Raw genomic sequence first — 12,629 nt, 5'->3', positions numbered from 1 at the left:
ACCTGTTTCTGGACAAAACAAGTATCAAAGCAGCTCATTCAGAACAACCACTGTTTAGTACAGCACTTTTATGGGCTCATTCCTTAAAGAGCATCAGTACAAAGAAAGCAAGAGAGGTTGACAGAAGTCTCCTTCCTTTTTAGAGCAGACTCCCCTGAGAGTCATGTGACCCACTATAGTTCTTGGTGAGGATTCTCTGTACTGGGTAGCTCCCACCAAACATCTGGCAACTAGTGACTGCATGTGAAAGGCACAGGCATAGCCTAAATGTATCTGGTGTGCCTCGTGCTACAAGTAGTAAGAACACAGACTGTTTTACCCGTATGACTCATAGGAAAATATCAGAGGTGATCTTCCTTGTGAGCCTTTCCCTGCCCTCTCTCCTTACCCAGGACACTAAAGTAGTTCTCGGCTCTCTTTGTTGCAATTCTTTAGTGGGGGATTTCACCACACAGCACAAAAGGTCTCTCATTTTGCCCCAAGATGCAGAAAAGGAGACAGCAGACTGTGCACACTAGCAGAGCTGGCCAGCCAAAAGAGTATCTCCCACAGGGACCTTTTTTGCTACATATTTACTGTCAGGCATGATCCAAGTTTAAATTCCCATGGCATACAGGCAAAGCCCCTGCTCAAACCATACCAAAGATCCTGTTATAGTGCATAGCCACCAGAAAAGTTTATGGATGAACCATTTTTATAGGGCCCTCAGATGTTAGCCCTTAGCACCTGATTGTCCTCAGCAAGGATCCCAGACTCATTATCACAGAAGAGGAAGGGCTTGACCCTGGGCTTGGGTATTGACTTTATCACAACATAGCACCTTAATATGCCTCTTTTCTCTACCAAGTGGAACAAGAATTCTGGTTGTACACCCCAGGAGCAATGGGGCACAATCAGAGGTGAAAATAAGCCAGTACACCGGACTGGACCAGCTTCCCCAGGTGGCAATTTAAAGGGCTTGGGGCTGGCCCCGGGCCCTTTAAATTGCCACCTGAGCCCTGCTGCCGAAGCCCTGGGGTAGCAGGAGCGGGGCTCGGGCGGTGATTTAAAGGGCCCATGGTGCCGGCCGCCACTACCACCCAGGCCCTTTAAATCGCTGCCTGAGCCCCGCAGCGGCTCCGGCAGCAGGGCTCAGGTGGTGATTTAAAGGGATCAGGGCTCTGCTGCGGTAACAGCAGCTGGAGCCCTGGGCCCTTTAAATGGCCCCCGAGCCCCGGGGCTCCCAGCCACCTCTGCAGCTGATAGCTCCAGCAGTGATTTAAAGGGTCCAGGGCTCCCAGCCGCCACTACTGCAGCCGGAGCCCAGGGCCCTTTACATCTCGATTTAAAGGTCCTGGGGCTCTAAAGGCCCAGCCCCTTCCGGTCGAGGCCCCGCCCCCTGCATACCGGTAAGTCCTTTACGTTACTTTCACCCCTGGGCACAATTAAATGCCTTCAGGCTCCCTGCACAGCACACAGCTTTCTGCCTTGTCCTGGGCTGATGAAGGGGTTGGTTTGTTCATTTGTGAGGCTGTTCCAGTGTTTGACTAATTAACAGAAGTTTAGCAACCTGGTATTTCATTAATGGTAGAATTGTGACTGGATGGAAACAAATATAGTTGTTTAAATATGTTTGTCTGTGAATAACTTGAAAATAGTTTTTGTCAGCCTCTATTTTTAGATTCAGCTGATGTAAGTAGTCTAGTCCTTTGCTGTGATAATGCAGATGGACTACTGGCCATTTGCTCACATGTTGAATAACCGCACAAAGCAATACATGATACAAAATAGCGAAGGAAGTATACAACCTAGATTAGTGAGCTAATGCACTGCAAATAGTTTGTGTTTTAGTAATAAAGAAAAATATAATTCTGTGAGCAATAAAATAATGGGAAAATACATTTGTTCTTTGCTGAACCCAATTCCTTGTTATTTCTGTTATCCAAGGGATTAGGATGTACTTTTATTTTCATCTGATAAATGTGGATTTACTTGGTAGCATCCTTAAGTTCTCTTTCCCTGGTTAAATTAATCTAATTGCATTTTCATGTTTCAGATTACAAACGTTTGAATTTCCAAAGCTTTTGCTTATCATAGTGAGTGGCATCTCTCTGCCAGATAAGCTCTTTATGAAAGGCATTTTTTTCTTAACAAAGTTCAAACTTTAATGGCTTTTTATGAAACATAGTTTGGATAAAAGAGATGACTCAAGGTTTCCAGCATTCCAACCTGCAACAAGCTGCCTGGGTTATGGGTCACAGTCTGGTCTTTTCATGACTAAAAGGCTTCTCTTTTGGCTGACACTGCAGGATTGTCTTGCTATCATTTCATTCTAGCATATAGGCACAGCAGTGGAAGAAATCTTGTGTTTATGGTAAAGACAGACAAACTGCCTCCTATCTTTCACATGGTATGTTCTCTCTGCATCTCCTGTCTCTTGGTCTTCCCTGCTTCTGACTTTCCTCTCTCATTTCTTTGAAAGCTTGTGGCCATACTCAGATCCACTTTCCCTACATCCCCCATCCCCTGGACTTTCAATTGGATAAGAGATTTTTCACTTGCTGTCCTAAATTTCTCAGTAGCACTGCTTTGTGCTGCTGCATTTCACGGGTAAATGAAGCAATCCTTCAGCAATGTTTGTATGTTAACAGTTTAGGGGTCTGATCCTGAGAGGTGTTGTGATAAGTTGCATATATTCAGTACCATTCTGCAGCAGGCCCCGAGTCTGTAAAGTGCTTTGGGAACTTTCCTGATGAATGGGGCTAAAGATACAGCAGATCCTTATCAGCACTTTAGAGAAGATACCTCTTAAACCCCCATGCAACCAGAAAATGTACAATAATAAAATGGCTGTTTTCCTTCCCCCGGCTCAAGCATTTAGTACACTGACTTTGTTACCTCGCACATTATCTTACACTAGATTTATTTTTAAATAAAAAATTCACATAAGTTTATTTTACTTACAAGACAAACAGCCTCACCTCTACATATGTTAGCCCATACTTCCACTGGGATATGCATGAAGTTGGGAAACAACAGTCAGAAGGGTTCCTGAGGTTAGAAATATGGCCAACAGCAGCCCACTGCACTTCTTGTTGAAAAGCTGCTAAGCTACACATTTTGCTTTAAAAATACCCTCCTTTTCATGTTCCAGACTAGTGGCTTCAGTGGTGGGAATTTTGGGTTTTCATAGGTTGATCCCTATTTCAGTTCAGAGGAAAGGAAAGGATATTGTTAAACGTCTGAGTCCCATTTATTCTCATCACGTTGCATAGCCAACTACATCCCACTTCAAGGTGAAGGAAAGGCGATATGGCTGTAAAAAAAACCCATTTAGTATAGGAACAGCCTAAAATACTTACAGTGGGGAATACATGAATGTGTAGCTTAAAATAGCTCAGACAGTGCGCTGCCATGCAAAAAGCGATCAGACATGAATAATCCCCAAAATGCTTTTTAAACAAACCCTGGAAATCCCAAATGAGGGGAAGAGACACTGATGTGTATATTGGAAAACTTCTTATCACTGATACCACTAATTTTTAGTTCAATGCATTACTTTTTATCATCGACCCCATATCCAGCAAAATTAAATTTACTGTCCTTGCTTCTTATGAAATTACACAGAAGCTGCTGCTTTATTCCTCTCCAGTACAGTAAAAAGCAATAAAATTCTTGCAGATTTCGACAGTAGGCAATTCAATAAAAAGCTATGTATATTTTATAAGTACAATAAAGAGAAGTCTATAGCTGGATCATAAATGGGTTTTGTTTGTTTTGTTTTTGCTGGCATCCCTGTTGCAGTCTGTTGGCAACCCAGGTTGGTCTTCACAACAGCACACAAGACACAACATTGACTTTTTGGGGAGAGACAGAATGAAATTTATACCTTTATAATATATTATTTAAGTTTTGCTCTAGGGATTTTGCAATGTGGGTTGGTTTAAAATTTAAAGGTGTTGTGGAACTCAATACTTTCCTGTTCTTGATTAGTGCCATAAAATTTTATATATATAGTTTTGTTACATTGTAAAACTTTTCTATCTTATCATTGTGACTTTCCTTTTTATGAGCAAACAATAAATATTTGATATGTATATAATTATTTGCTAGACTTGTACCAATGCGCAGATATTATTTTATTTTTTTAAATTTAGGATTAACAAGAGACAACTTGGAGATGAATGGAGTGGTGTATTCCTGAAGAATAGTGCTGCAACAGATTTACTGGGAGTATCTCTCTGCTGAAATGTAAAATTTCCCACACATGTAAAACACTAACTTAATAATATGCAAATAACCTGTCTTGAAGAATTACAGGACTGTAAATTTCATTTTCTGCTCACTTGAAATAGAAAACTCAAAAATATGCAGCAGTTGGACTGAGATTAAAAAATATGCTCTCCCTTTTGAGTTTCTGGGGCTGGCCCTGCAGTATCCCAAACTAAATGGGCAGTTTTTCTGTTGCATCAGAGACTGAGTCCCAATCCAGCAAATTGCTCCGTATGTGCATTGAAAGCTGCCCCCAGGAACAGCTTGCAAGGTCAGACACTAACTTCGTACACCAAGGTTCATTTGATATAATATATCATTGGGTTAGAGCGTTCAGATTAGTTGTCATTGTTCCAAGCTCTCCGGGTATTTTAACATTATAGGACAGGCCTAGCTATGCTTTTTCACCAATGATCTACAAATATCAGTGTTCTTGTGCTACTGTGAGAACTGAAAACACAAAATTTGGTTTACAGGGGGAAAGAAATATACTCGGACCACATCAGTTTCAAAACCACAGAAAGCCCTGAAAAGACATTTTCACCTCCCCATGAAATGATGAGGAAAGTTGCCTTGTTAATAATGTATTAAAACAATTCTTTTGATCATAACCTGAAAAATCTGAAACCCACCCTTAAAATAAATTATTTAAATAAATCACAGCAGGAGATGTAGAGCACAAAAAAAGAAAACCACCACTATAAAAAAGCACTCAACATCAGGAAGAAAAATGAGGGTCTCAGTTTAAAACTATTAAGGCATAAATGAAGAAACAAGAGAATAAAAGCAATGGAATCAGCATCAGTAACATCTCAGATTTCTGTCTCCAAATTTCTGCATATTGTGCAGAACCCTATTCTGAGATACAATCCATATCAGGCCTGGTACTTAGAGCTTGGCATGTGAGTGCTAAACCCTTCCTAAAATAATTGCAGTTTTCAATTTTCTGCCAAAATCTAAAGAGCTAATTCCACATGAGCATTGTTGATTAGCAATTGGAAGGACGGAGCCCTAATCTGACCATAAAGTTTTACATATTTTTGACTTTGGTTAAATGTTAGTGACTTTTGATTTTCCATTGCCCTGTACCTCCTCTAGTTGTTTGCACCAATGCCACACGGGTGTACTGTTACCCATCAAAATAGTGGCAGATCATACTGGATTTGCACTGGTATAGCTGACTTCACAAGATGCAAAGCAGAAATTAATCAGGTCCCAAACCCAGGAATCTGGGCTTTGACCATATAGCAATAGCAACCTGCACACTGACAATTTAGGGGAATTATTACAAGCCAATTAATAAATTCAGGAATAAATAATTAAATGGCATTTGTGACCCACAACTGTAAAACAAACAAATACCCTCCTGTCCCCCCCAAAAAAAACCTCTGAGAAGAGAATAGATGCTCCTCTGTGACCCTAGGAATGTGCAGGACCCCATCCCCCTAGAAAGGGTTCAGAAACTCAGCCCTCTCCAGGGAAACCTACCTGCTGCTCTCACCTTGGGCAGGGGATGGGCCAGGTGTGTCGGCTGGGTTCAGGCTATGTAAAGAGCAGGCCTTGCTGTTACCCTCAGTTACCATCACAGGGTGAGTAGTATGTCTACGCTATGAAATTAGGTTGATTTTATAGAAGTCAATTTTTATAAATCAATTTTATACAGTCGATTGTGTGTGTCCCCACTAAGCGCATTAAGTTGGCAGAGTGCATCCTCACTACCGTGTCTAGCATCGATTCACAGAGCGGTGCACTGTGGGAAGCTATCCCACAGTTCCTGCAGTCTCTGCTGCCCATTGGAATTCTGGGTTAAGCTCCCAATGGCTGATGGGGCAAAAACATTGTCGCGGGTGGTTTTGGGTACATGTCGTCAATCTCCCCTCCCTCCCTCCGTGAAAGCAACTGCAGACTATCATTTTGCACCTTTTTTCCTGGGTCACCCATGCAGACGCCATAGCACGGCAAGCTTGGAGCCCGCTCAGCTCACTGCTGCTGTTGTGAGCATTGTATACACCTCACGCATTATACTGCAGTATGTGCAGAACCTGGCTAAGAGACGGCAGCACAAGGTCGATTGTGAGGAGGACATGGACACAGATGTTCCTGAAAACTTGGGCTGTGGCCATTGGGACATCATGGCGGCAGTGGGGCTGGTTGATACAGTGGAATGCCGATTCTGGGCCCGGCAAACAAGCACAGACTGGTGGGACCGCATAGTGTTGCAGGTATGGGATGATTCCCAGTGGCTGCGAAACTTTTGCATGTGTAAGGGCACTTTCCTGGAACTCTGTGAGTTGTTTTCCCCTGGCCTGAAGTGCAGGAATACCAAGATGAGAGCTGCCCTGACAGTTGAGAAGCAAGTGGCGATAGCCCTGTGGAAGCTTGCAACGCCTGACTGCTACCAGTCAGTCGGGAATCAAATTGGAGTGGGCAAATCTACTGTGGGGACTGCTGTAATTCAAGTAGCCAATGGAATCACTGACGTTCTGCTATCAAGGGTAGTGACTCTGGGAAATGTGCAGGTCATAGTGGATGGCTTTGCTGCAGTGGGTTTCCCTACCTGTGGTGGGGCGATAGATGGAACACATATCCCTATCTTGGCACCGGACCACCTTGCCAACCAGTACATAAACCGCAAGGGGTACTTCTCAATGGTGCTGCAAGCACTGGTGGATCACAAGGGACGTTTCACTGACATCAACGTGGGATGGCCGGGAAAGGTGCATGACGCTCGCATCTTTAGGAACTCTGGTCTGTTTGAACAGCTGCAGGAAGGGACTTACTTCTCAGACCAGAAAATTACTGTTGGGGATGTTGAAATGCCAATAGTTATCCTTGGAGACCCAGCCTACCCTTTGCTCCCATGGCTCATGAAGCCATACACAGGCAGCCTGGACAGTAGTAAGGAGCAGTTCAACTATAGACTGAGCAAGTGCAAAATGGTGGTAGAATGTGCCTTTGGACATTTAAAAGCTCGCTGGTGCTGTTTGCTGACTAGGTTAGACCTCAGCACAACCAATATTTCCATTGTTATTACTGCTTGCTGCGTGCTCCATAATATCTGTGAGAGTAAGGGGGAGACGTTTATGACGGGGTAGGAGGTTGAGGCAAATCGCCTGGCTATCAATTTTTAACAGCCAGACACCAGGGCGATTAGAAGAGCACAGATAGGTGCGATGCACATCAGAGAGGCTTTGAAAACCAGTTTCATGATTGGCCAGGCTACAGTGTGACAGTTGTCTGTGTTTCTCCTTGATGCAAACCCGCCCCCTTTGTTGATTTTAATTCCCTGTAAGCCAACCACCCTCCCCCCTTCGATCACAGCTGGCAAAGGAAATAAAGTCACTATTGTTTTGAAACCATGCATTCTTTCTTTATTAATTAAAAAAAAAAGGGAGATAACTGATAAGGTAGCGTGGGTGGGGTAGGGTGGGGTGGGGGAGGAAGGGAGATGGGGAGGAGGGAAGGACAAGGCCACATTGCTTATTGTAGCCAGACTACAAATCAAAACTGTTTGAATGACAGCCTTCTGTTGCTTGGGCCATCCTCTGGAGTGAATGGCTGGGTGCCCGGAGCCTCCCCCCTTGCATTCTTGGGTGTCTGGGTGAGGAGGATATGGAACTTGGAGAGGAGGGCAGGTGGTTGTACAGTGGATGCAGCGGCAGCCTGTGCTCTTGTTGGTTTTCCTGCAGCTCCACCAGATGCCAGAGCATGTCCGTTTGCTCCTCTATTAGCCTCAGCATTGCATCCTGCCTCTTCTCATCGCGCTCACTTATTATTCTTTCCTGGATTCTGCCACTGAATGCCTCCATGCATTCAGCTGTGCCCTATCGGTGCGGGAGGACTGCATGAGCTCGGAAAACATGTCATCGCAAGTGCGTTTTTTTTGCCTTCTAATCTGCGATAACCTCTGGGATGGAGATGATAGGGGGAGCGTAGAAACCTTTGCACCTGTGGGGGGATAAAAAGGGAGAGTAAAATTTAAGATGATACATTTCTGAGAACAAAAGGGAGACTCTTTTAAAGTGAATCAAGCAATTCACAGCAGACAGCACATGTGCTTTAGGTACAAGGTCAATTTTGCCTTTTATATTGAGCGCCTGCTGGTATGGTGACACATCACACACGGCTGGGCAACAGAATTCGGTTTCCAGGCAGCCATGGTAAGCCAAAGGGTATGCGGGTTTGGCTTCTAACGCCTTTGTAACATGTGGGAATGTTTTCAAACTGCAGCGCCCTCCTTTCCCATAGCAAGCAATGCCGGGCGGGTTTGCCATTTAAAAGGAAGGGCTGTGGTTTTTGGGTGGATGTGCAGCACACACCTCCCCACATCCCTCCGCGTGGCTATTTGGGATGATCCCTTCACCCCTTCCCCCGCCGCATGGCCATTCTCAGGGATGATCCCTTTTAGCCAAGGGCAAACAGACAGGCATGAACAGGGTCCTTTTACTGTTCCCTTACAAAAAATCCCCTATATCAACCAGGTGACCATGAATGATATCACTCTCCTGAGGCTAACATAGAAAGATATAGACCGAATGTTGCTTGAATGCGACCAAAACCCAGGACCATTCGCTGCCATGCTTTGTGCTGCAATGATTTCAGACTATTTGCTACTGGCTTGGCATAGTAAAGTGTCCTACCATGGAGGACGAAATAAGGCAGCCCTCCCCAGAAACCTTCCGCAAAGGCTTTCAGAGTACCTCCAGGAGAGCTTCATGGAGATGTTCCTGGAGGATTCCCACTCCATCCCCAGACACGTTAACAGACTTTTTCAGTAGCTGTATTCGCCGCAAATGTATCCCAAGTCTTCAAGGCAAATCAAACATTAAACACTATTGTTTTTAAACCCTGTACTGTAGTTACAAATGTGCACTCACCAGAGGTTCCTTCTCTCGGGGATCCCACCTTGGGAGAGTATTGGCTCCAGGGTGATGAAAAGATCCTGGCTGCTGGGGAGAACGGATTCACCGCTTGCCTGCTGCGCATTCTCCTCCTCCTCTTCTTCCTCATCCACAAAATCCTCCTCCATGTTGCGTGAGACTCCTCCCTTGCAGGTGTCCACGGACAGTGGTGGGGTAGTGGTAGGGTCCCCCCCTAGAATGCCCTGCAGCTGATCACAGAAGCGGCATGTATGGGGCTCTTACCCAGAGCGACCGTTTGCCACCATTGTCTTTTGGTAGGCTTGCCTGAGCTCCTTGACTTTCACGTGTGTGTCCATCATGCCCTGTGCAATTTTGGCATATATATCAGCATTTCTTCTTTTTGATCAGAGTTCTGCCTGCACAGATTCTTCTCCCCATACAGCAATCAGATCCAGTGTCTCCTGTTCGCTCCATGCTGAGCTCATTTGCGATTCTGGGGGGACTGCGTGGTCAACTGTGCTGCTGAGCTCGCCACGCTGACCAAACAGGAAATGAAATTCAGAAGTTCCCGGGGCTTTTCCTGTGTATCTGGCTAGTGCGTCAGAGTTGAAAGTGCTGTCCAGAGCGGTCACATTGGAGTACTCTGGGATAGCTCCCGGAGGCCAATAACTCGGGTGACCAGATGTCCCGATTTTATTGGGACAGTCCCAATTTTTGCGTCTTTTTCTTATATAGGCTCCTATTACCCCCACCACCTGTACCGATTTTTCACATTTGCTTACTGGTCACCCTACCAATAACATCGATTTGTGTCTGCACTACCACAAATTTGACCCAGCAAGGTCGATTTTCGCGCTACTCCCCTCGCCGGGGAGGAGTACAGAAGTCAATTTTAAGAGCCCTTTAGGTTGACGGAATGGGGATGTTTGTGTAGACACATTCATTATAAAATCGACCTAATGCGGCTAAATTTGACCTAACCCTGAAGTGTAGACCAGAGCTAAGAGCCCCTACCTCATTTGCAGGCTGTTTCACAAAATTGAAGCAAGAGCTGCTGACATTAGATGCTTCCATTCTTTAAGTACATCACATCTGAACTCTCCACTCCCTGAGATCCCCCGCCTGTGGGGCTGTCCCAGCTGGCACAGTTCATCCTGTGTGCCCAAAAGATAGACAGGGACCATCTTTTCAATTTTTTAAAGTTGGAACATTCTCAAAAGAGCTGATGTGGGTATTCGCATTTTATTAAAAATGGCCCTGCACTGGAGGGGACCAGCCTGGGAGCAGCACTACTAGACTTGGGGGAGAGGTGCAGCAAGTCTTCCAGAACTGTCTGCACAAGCCAGGAAAACGAGATAGAAACATCAGTGTAGGAAACACTTTCTTGTCCTGACCCATAGCAGATGCTACCAATAGTACAGAGCTTTAAAGATATTTCTCCAGGAACGCTCCACTCAGCTGCGTCTGTTCCATCCTAGTGCTGCTACTGCATAGAAAATCAAGTTGATGTGGTTTGTATTACCTAGTGATGTGCATACAATATGTCATTTATTAACCAGAAAACACTATTGCAAGTGTATGTAAAGCCAACGTTTTAAACCAGTTTTCACAGCTCAGGCAGTCTTAACATTTGCATTTGCAGCTGTGTCTTCTGCAGAGGATTGCAGGCCCTAGAGAAATCACATTGCATTGTCTGGGCTCTGCACTGTAGCCCACTCAGCACCCCTTGTAACTGGACTTACCCTTTCTGTAAGTCAGCAACCCGATCTTTCAGTTCACTTATTACTGTCACATGAGTTTATATGAACATGAATTTGCCCAGCATGATTCGCTGGGAGAACTGTGATTTATATTGCTGAATAACTCCCATATGCCTATAAATCATAGGTCAGTAAACATGCATCCCAGAGCTATGTGCAGACTAGACAGCGATGCCACATTACTCCTAGTTTACACACATGTATCCTTCCTTTTCATGCCGCCTACACAGCAGCATCAGTTTTCACTAGGATTTTTGGACATATAACTGCAAACACATACAGCTCTCCCAGTGATAGCACCAGTGGAAGCTACAGTGTAGACAAGACTCATATGGGCTCAAAAACAGACCCCTGCTCTCAGCAGTGTTAGACATGTGGTAAAAATGCCTGAGCCTTGTCTACACTACAGCTTCCAGTCTCTGAGAATCCTAGTGCAGACAAGGCCAAAGAGCTTGGCTTATGAGTCACAGACCTAATTGTATTGCACAAGCTGCCTCATGATGAGCTTAGACGGCTCTGAATGGACATTCCATGGCCAGGCTGAGCACTCTCTCTTCTTTAATTTCTTTGGCAGAGGGCTTGAATGCCAAATCCCGCCCAGAATCAGTTAAAATGGATGACTTATGATCTGTAGAAAACACTTGATGCAGAGTGGAAATACTAATAAGCCCCAAGCACTACTTGCCCCACTGCAGTATATACCCTGGGGGTGTGAGTAACAGAACCTGGAACAGATGAGAATGATTGTGTACTGGCTGTTCTACACATCACGCTTTCAGCTCCATGCAGACCACTTTCCTTTTAGCGCCAAGAAGGCTCAGATAGGTCCCTACCTATCCCTGACTGTGGATAGAAATGAAGCATTTTTTCTTGTCTGCGTTAGCCAGCCTGTTTTGTAACATGCTGTGTTATGCTGCATAAAGTCAGAAAGCCAGAACAATGCAGCCTCTGTTGTTGTTTTCTTTTTTTAGTTAGCCTATCCCCTGTCTGCAGACAGCAGGTATCCTGTTGGAATTCTTTGTGGGTTGTTTAAGCATCTGGTACTCATGAAATGCAGGGCTTTATGAACTCCCCTCCCCCTCCAAATCCTGCAATACTGACCCACCTTGTGTCTGGAGAAGTTCGATGGGACTTAATTTCTCTCCTCAATGAACACCATGGTCAGGAACTTGGCAGTTTCAGTTCTTTGCCTTCATCATCTGTGTTCAAGGCTGCAAATATCTCCAATGTGTCTCCTGTCACCATGAACGGGATGTGGAGTCTGTTTCCCATTGGGAATTTTAATGCCCTCCTTTGATATCTTCTTTAAAGTTTGTTTCTTTTGTTGGTGGGTGGCTGTTATGAGGTGTTAACAGGCATCTAGCAGAGACATCATTTGTGGTGGGAGGAGCAGTATGGATTCGCAGCACTTCTTTTCCAGTTATTCATCTTAATTGTGTCAGCTTCTACGTTGATTGGTTCAAAGGGTTCTGACTCTGAATTCTTGCTTTCTGGTTTTTATTTCCCCCCTTGTCTGCATTTCCTAATTCTCCACTCTGGTCCCCATTTTTTTGGGATTTCCTTCTCCAAGTGACGCTTTGGGGATACTTTGATGTTTCTGATGTATGGCTATGTTTAGCTTAATGGGCATCATCCCTGCTTATCCCGGCTTCTTGCAAACAGTGCAACCTGATGAATAAGGCTGCATATATTGTGCCATCCTATCTCCTACCAGAGCCCATGATCAAATAATACAGAGCAATCTGATAGGACCTTA

General features: G+C 44.7%; 1 long non-coding RNA gene across 2 annotated transcripts in view; it reads right to left on the bottom strand.

Annotated features, from left to right (window-relative positions):
* Nucleotides 1–12,629, bottom strand: part of LOC128825075 (uncharacterized) — a 72,574-nt gene that overhangs the window by 20,628 nt on the left and 39,317 nt on the right. Inside the window, exon 3 of one of the 2 annotated variants that reach the window (XR_008442589.1) lies at nt 7,688–8,199. The exons of the other annotated variant lie outside the window; for it this stretch is intronic. This is a non-coding gene — a long non-coding RNA (uncharacterized LOC128825075). Of the gene's footprint in view, nt 1–7,687; nt 8,200–12,629 lie in introns of those variants that run through there. 2 annotated transcript variants of the gene reach the window in all.

The sequence above is a fragment of the Malaclemys terrapin genome, chromosome 17 (genome assembly GCF_027887155.1).
Source record: "Malaclemys terrapin pileata isolate rMalTer1 chromosome 17, rMalTer1.hap1, whole genome shotgun sequence".
NCBI classification, from domain to species: domain Eukaryota; kingdom Metazoa; phylum Chordata; order Testudines; family Emydidae; genus Malaclemys; species Malaclemys terrapin.
This window is presented reverse-complemented; position numbering and strand designations above follow the sequence as displayed.